The 7,548-nt window shown below is 38.6% G+C and overlaps 1 non-coding gene across 1 annotated transcript; it reads left to right on the plus strand.

Moving 5' to 3' along the window:
• Window positions 1-5,551: 5,551 nt before the first annotated feature.
• On the plus strand, window positions 5,552-5,660 carry LOC148564650 (small nucleolar RNA R71). Its single transcript, XR_015884970.1, has one exon. It is a non-coding gene; the product is annotated as a small nucleolar RNA R71 (small nucleolar RNA).
• The last annotated feature ends 1,888 nt before the right edge of the window (window positions 5,661-7,548 follow it).

Raw genomic sequence — 7,548 nt, forward strand, 5'->3', positions numbered from 1 at the left:
TTCATCAGGTTGAAGTGCGAGTGAATATCTTGGAATAAGAATAAGCTTGAATTGAATAGAAAAACAATAGTACTTTGTATTAATTTATGAAGAACAGCAGAGCCCTACACCTTAATCTATGGTGTGTAGAAACTCCACCGTTGAAAATACATAAGAACAAAAGGGTCTAGGCATGGCCGAATGGCCAGCCTCCCAAAGATGAACATACAAGTTCGAAAGATATATATGTGATAGTGTGTAAATACAATAGCAAAAGGTCCTATTTATAGAAAACTAGTAGCCTAGGGTTACAGAAATAAGTAATTAATGCAGAAATCTTCTTCCGGGCCCACTTGGTGTATGCTTGGGCTGAGCATTGAAGCTTTCACATGTAGAGACTTTTCTTGGAGTTAAACGCCAGCTTTTGTGCCAGTTTGGGCGTTTAACTCCAGCTTTCATGCCAGTTCTGGCGTTTTGACTCCAGAATTTTTATGCTGACTTGGAACGCCGGTTTGGGCCATCAAATCTCAGACAAAGTATGGACTATTATATATTGCTGGAAAGCCCAAGATATTGACTTTCCAACGCAATTGAGAGCGTGCCAATTGGGCTTCTGTAGATCCAGAAAATCTACTTCGAGTGCAAGGAGGTCAGAATCCAACTGCATCTACAGTCCTTTTTCAGCCTCTGAATCAGATTTTTGCTCAGGTCCCTCAATTTCAGCCAGAAAACACCTAAAATCACAGAAAAACACACAAACTCATAGTAAAGTCCATAAATGTGATTTTTATTTAAAAACTAATAAAAACATAAGAAAAACTAAGTAAAATATACTAAAAACATACTAAAAACAATGCCAAAAAGCGTATAAATTATCCGCTCATCACAACACCAAACTTAAATTGTTGCTTGTCCCCAAGCAACTAAAAACAAAGTAGGATAAAAAGAAGAGAATATACAATGAATTCCAAAAGCATCTATGAAGATCAGTTTTAATTAGATGAGCGGGGCTTTTAGCTTTTTGTTTCTGAACAGTTTTGGCATCTCACTTTATCCTTTGAAGTTCAGAATGATTGGCATCTATAGGAACTCAGAATTCAGATAGTGTTATTGATTCTCCTAGTTCAGTATGTTGATTCTTGTACACAGCTACTTTATGAGTCTTGGCCGTGACCCTAAGCATTTTGTTTTCCAGTATTACCACCGGATACATAAATGCCACAGACACATAACTGGGTGAACCTTTTCAAATTGTGACTCAGCTTTGCTAGAGTCCCCAATTAGAGGTGTCCAGAGCTCTTAAGCACACTATTTTTGCTTTGGACCATGACTTTAATTGCTCAGTCTCAAGCTTTTCACTTGACACCTTCACGCCACAAGCACATGGTTAGGGACAGCTTGGTTTAGCCACTTAGGCCAGGATTTTATTCCTGTGGGCCCTTCTATCCAGTGATGCTCAAAGCCTTGGATCCTTTTTATTTTACCCTTGCCTTTTGGTTTAAAGGGCTATTGTCTTTTTCTGCTTGCTTTTTCTTTTTCTTCTTCTTTTTTTTTCCGACGCAATTTTTTTCCTCTTTTTTTTCTTTTTCGCAAGCTTTTCACTGCTTTTTCTTGCTTCAAGAATCAATTTTATGATTTTTCAGATTATCAAATAATATTTCTCCTTTTCCATCATTCTTTCAAGAGCCAACAATTTTAACATTCATAAACAACAAATTCAAAAATATGCACTGTTCAAGCATTCATTCAGAAAACAAAAAGTATTGCCACCACATCAAAATAATTAAAATATTTTAAAATTCGAAATTCATGTACTTCTTTTTTTCTTTTTCAATTGAAAACATTTTTCATTTAAGAAAGGTGATGGATTCATAGGACATCCATAGCTTCAAGGCATAAACAATAAGACACTAATGATCATGTAATAAAGACACAAACGTAGATAGAACATAAAGTATAATTTTTGAAAAATAGAAAAATACGAACAAGGAAATTAAAGAACGGGTCCACCTTAGTGATGGCGGCTTGTTCTTCCTCTTGAAGATATTATGGAGTGCTTGAGCTCCTCAATGTCTCTTCCTTGCCTTTGTTGCTCCTCCCTCATGACTCTTTGGTCTTCTCTAATTTCATGGAGGAGGATGGAATGCTCTTGGTGCTCCACCCTTAGTTGTCCCATGTTGGAACTTAATTCTCCTAGGGAGGTGTTGATTTGCTTCCAATAGTTTTGTTGAGGAAAATGCATCCCTTGAGGCATCTCAGGGATTTCATGATGAGGAATTTCCTCATGCTCTTGTCCATGAGTTGGCTCTCTTGTTTGCTCCATCCTTTTCTTAGTGATGGGCTTGTCCTCCTCAATGAGGATGTATTTCTCTATGTCAATTCCAGCTGAATTGCAGAGGTGACAAATGAGATGAGGGAAGGCTAACCTTGCCAAAGTAGAGGACTTGTCCGCAATCTTGTAGAGTTCTAGGGATATAACCTCATGAACTTCTACTTCCTCTCCAATCATGATGCTATGGATCATGATAGCCCGGTCTATAGTAACTTCAGACCGGTTGCTAGTGAGAATGATTGAGTATTGGATGAACTCCAACCATCCCCTAGCCACGGGCTTGAGGTCATGCCTTCTTAGTTGAATCGGCTTCTCTCTTGAATCTCTCTTCCATTGAGTGCCCTCTTCACAAATGTCTATGAGGACTTGGTCCAACCTTTGATCAAAGTTGACCCTTCTAGTGTAGGGGTGTGCATCTCCCTGCATCATGGGCAAGTTGAATGCTAACCTTACATTTTTCGAACTGAAATCTAAGTATTTCCCCCAAACCATTGTGAGCCAGTTCTTAGGGTCCGGGTTCACACTTTGATCATGGTTCTTGGTGATCCATGCATTGGCATATAACTCTTGAACCATTAAGATTCTGACTTGTTGAATGGGGTTGGTGAGAATTTCCCAACCTCTTCTTTGAATCTCATGTCAGATCTCTGGATATTCACCCTTTTTGAGCTTGAAAGGGACCTCGGGGATCACCTTCTTCTTGGCCACAACTTCATAGAAGTGGTCTTGATGCACCTTTGAGATGAATCTTTCCATCTCCCATGACTCGAAAGTGGAAGCTTTTACCTTCCCTTTCCTCTTTCTAGAGGTTTCTCCGGCCTTTGGTGCCATAAATGGTTATGGAAAAATAAAAAGCAACGCTTTTGCCACACCAAACTTAGAAGGTTTTCTCGTCCTCGAGCAAAAGAAGAAAGAAGAGAGTAGAGGAAGAAGAAATAGAGGAGATGGAGAGGGTTAGTGTTTCGGCCAAAGGGGTGAGTAGGGTGTATGATGTGTGAAAATGAAGGAGTGAAGATTGGTTTATATAGGAGTGGAGAGAGGGGTAGGGTTCGGCCATGTATGGGTGGGTTTGGGAGGTAAATTGGTTTGAATTTGAATGGTGAGGTAGGTGGGGTTCCTGTGGGGTCCACAGATCTTGAGGTGTCAAGGATTTCTCATCCCTGCACCATGTGGCGTGTAAACGCCCCTTCCTGTGCCAATCCTGGCATTAAACGCCAGGTTGCTACCCATTTCTGGCATTTAATGCCAGCTTTTCTCCCCTTTCTGGCGTTTAAACGCCAGCTCTGTGCCCTTTTCTGGCGTTAAACGCCAGTCTTGTGCCCATTTCTAGCGTTAAACGCCCAGAATGGTGCCAGACTGGGCGTTTAACGCCCATTTTGCTATCCTTACTAGCGTTTAAACGCCAGTAAGCTTCTCCTCCAGGGTGTGCTGTTTTTAATACTGTTTTTCATTCTCTTTTTGCTTTTTCAATTGTTTTTGTGACTTTACATGATCATCTACAGAAAACATAAAATAACAATAGAAAATAAATAGATATAATAAAATTGGGTTGCCTCCCAACAAGCACTTCTTTAATGTCAATAGCTTGACAGTGGGCTCTCATGGAGCCTCACAGATACTCAGAGCATGATGATGGCCTCCCAACACCAAACTTAGAGTTTGAATGTGGGGGTTTTATTTGACTCTGTATTGAGAGAAGCTTTTCATGCTTCCTCTCCATGGTTACAGAAGGAGAACCTTGAGTCTTAAACACAAGGGAGTCCTCATTCACTTGAAGGACCAATTCTCCTCTGTCAACATCGATCATAGCTTTTGCTGTGGCTAGGAAGGGTCTGCCAAGGATGATGGATTCATTCATACACTTTCCAGTGTCTAGGATTATGAAATCAGCAGGGATGTAGTGGTCTGCAACCTTTACCAAGACATCCTCTACAAGTCCATAAGCCTGTTTTCTTGAATTGTCTGCCATCTCTAGTGAGATTCTTGCAGCTTGTACCTCAAGGATCCCTAGCTTCTCCATTACAGAGAGAGGTATGAGGTTTATACTTGACCCCAGGTCACACAGAGCCTTCTCAAAGGTCATGGTGCCTATGGTATAAGGTATTGAGAACTTTCCAGGATCCTGTCTCTTCTGAGGTAATCTCTGCCTAGTCAAGTCATTCAGTTCTTTGGTGAGCAAGGGGGGTTCATCCTCCCAAGTCTCATTACTAAATAACTTGGCATTTAGCTTCATGATTGCTCCAAGGTACTTAGCAACTTGCTCTTCAATAACATCTTCATCCTCTTTAGAGGAAGAATACTCATCAGAGCTCATGAATGGCAGAAGTAAATTCAATAGAATCTCTATGGTCTCTGTATGAGCCTCAGATTCCCATGGTTCCTCATTAGGGAACTCTTTGGAGGCCAGTGGACGTCCATTGAGGTCTTCCTCAGTGGAGATCACTGCCTCTTCCTCCTCTTTAGGTTCGGCCGTGTGGGTTATGTTGATGGCCTTGCACTCTCTTTTTGGATTCTCTTCTGTATTGCTTGGGAGAGTACTAGGAGGAAGTTCAGTAACTTTCTTACTCAGCTGACCCACTTGTGCCTCCAAATTTCTAATGGAGGACCTTGTTTCAGTCATGAAACTTTGAGTGGTCTTAATTAGATCAGAGACTACAGTTGCTAAGTCAGAGTGGCTTTGCTTAGAATTCTCTGTCTGTTGCTGAGAAGATGATGGAAAAGGCTTGCTATTGCTAAACCTATTTCTTCTACCATTACTGTTGTTGAAGCCTTGTTGAGGCCTCTGTTGGTCCTTCCATGAGAGATTTGGATGATTTCTCCATGAAGGATTATAGGTGTTTCCATAGGGTTCTCCCATGTAATTCACCTCTTCAATTGCTGGATTCTCAGGATCACAAGCTTCTTCTTCGGATGAAGCTTCGTTGGTACTGCCTGTTGCTGCTTGCATGCCAGACAGACTCTGAGAAATCATATTGACTTGCTGAGTCAATATTTTGTTCTGAGCCAATATGGCATTCAGAGTATCAATCTCAAGAACTCCTTTCTTCTTATTTGTCCCATTATTCACAGGATTCCTTTCAGAAGTGTACATGAATTGATTATTTGCAACCATTTCAATGAGTTCCTGAGCTTCTGCAGGCGTCTACTTCAAATGAAGAGATCCTCCAGTAGAGCTGTCCAATGACATCTTGGACAGTTCAGATAGACCATCATAGAAGATACCTATGATGCTCCATTCTAAAATCATGTCAGAAGGACACCTTCTGATCAATTGCTTGTATCTTTCCCAAGCTTCATAGAGGGATTCACCTTCCTTCTGTCTGAAGGTTTGGACTTCCACTCTAAGCTTACTCAATTTTTGAGGTGGAAAGAACTTTGCCAAGAAGGCATTGACTAGCTTTTCCCAAGAGTTCAGGCTTTCTTTAGGTTGTGAGTCCAACCATGTCCTAGCTCTATCTCTTACAGCAAAAGAGAAGAGCATAAGTCTATAGACCTTAAGGTCAACCCCATTGGTCTTAACAGTATCACAGATTTGCAAGAATTCAGCTAAGAACTGATGAGGATCTTCTAATGGAAGTCCATGAAACTTGCAATTCTGTTGCATTAGAGAAACTGATTGAGGTTTAAGCTCAAAGTTGTTTGCTCCAATGGCAGAGATAGAGATACTTCTCCCATAGAAGTCGGGAGTAGGTGCAGTAAAGTCACCAAGCACCTTCCTTGCATTGTTGGCATTGTTGTTGTTTTCGGCTGCCATGGCTTCTTCTTGTTTGAAAATTTCTGTTAGGTCCTCTACAGAGAGTTGTACTTTAGCTTCTCTTAGCTTTTTTTTCAAGGTCCTTTCAGGTTCAGGATAAGCTTCAACAAGAATGCCCTTGTCCTTGCTCCTACTCATATGAAAGAGAGAAGAGAAAAGTATGGAATCCTCTATGTCAAAGTATAGAGATTCCTTGAGGTGTCAGAGGAAAAGAAGAATAGAAGGAGGAGGTAGAGAGGAAAGAATTTGAACTTATAGAGAGAGAGTCTGAATTGCTGATAGTGGAGGAGTGTTAGTCCTTAAATAGAAGGATGTGAGAAGAGGGGAAGAATTTTCGAAAACAAATTAAAAATATTTTGAAATAATTAAAAGAAATTTTTTTTTCTTTTTTAAAAAATGGTTGATGATTTTCAAAAATTGAAATTAAGAAAGTAGTTAAGTGGTTTTGAAAAAAGATTTTGAAATTAGAAATAAAAAAGATATGATTGAAAATAAATTTTGAAAAAGATGTGATTGAGAAGATATGATTGAGAAAATATGGTTTTCAAAAAGGTATGATTGACAATCAATTAAAAAGATTTAATTTTTAAAATTAATGACTTGGCTAACAAGAAATTTAAAAGATATGATTCTAAAATTCAAAATTTAATCCTTTCTTAATAGGCAAGAAATTTTTGAATCACATCTCTAATTGTTAGCAAGGATTTTTGAAAATAGTAAAAAAAAATAAAAAATGGAAGGAAATTGATTTTGAAAAGATATGATTGAAAAGATATGATTTGAAAAAGATTTGATTTAAAAACAAAATCTTCCCTCTTGTGCCATCCTGGCATTAAATGCCCAGAATGGTATCCATTCTGGCGTTTAACGCCCAAAATACTACCTTTTTGGGCGTTTAACGCCCAGCCAGGTACCCTGGCTGGCGTTTAAACGCCAGTTTTCCTTCCTCACTGGGCATTTTGAACGCCCAGCTTTTTCTGTTTAATTCCTCTGCTGAATGTTCTGAATCTTCAATTCTCTGTATTATTGACTTGAAAAGGCACAATCTTGAAAATTTTTTTGAATTTCTAATGATGAAAAATAACAAAATGAAACTAATCATGTAAAACTAAGATCAAATAAACAAAGCATTCAGGACACTAAACTTAGAAATTTTCATATTAGAGACACTAACAAATTTAGAATACATATGAGAAACAACAAAACACACAAAATAAGAGAATTTAAAGATCAGAGCAAGGAAATCATCAAGAACAATTTGAAGATGAATGAAGAACATAATGCATATATTCGAAAAAAGTAAGAAGAATAAAGACATGCAATTGACACCAAACTTAAAAATTGACACTAGACTCAAACAAGAAACACAAAATATTTTTGGTTTTAAGATTTTATTAATTTTTTTTGTAATTTTTCGAAAATTATTTGGAAGAAGAAAATAAGGAGTTCAAAATTCTTAATGAGAATTCCAGGAATCATGCAA

Source organism: Arachis ipaensis, chromosome B5, assembly GCF_059453495.1.
Source record: "Arachis ipaensis isolate K30076 ecotype BB chromosome B5, ASM5945349v1, whole genome shotgun sequence".
Taxonomy (NCBI): Eukaryota; Viridiplantae; Streptophyta; class Magnoliopsida; order Fabales; family Fabaceae; genus Arachis; species Arachis ipaensis.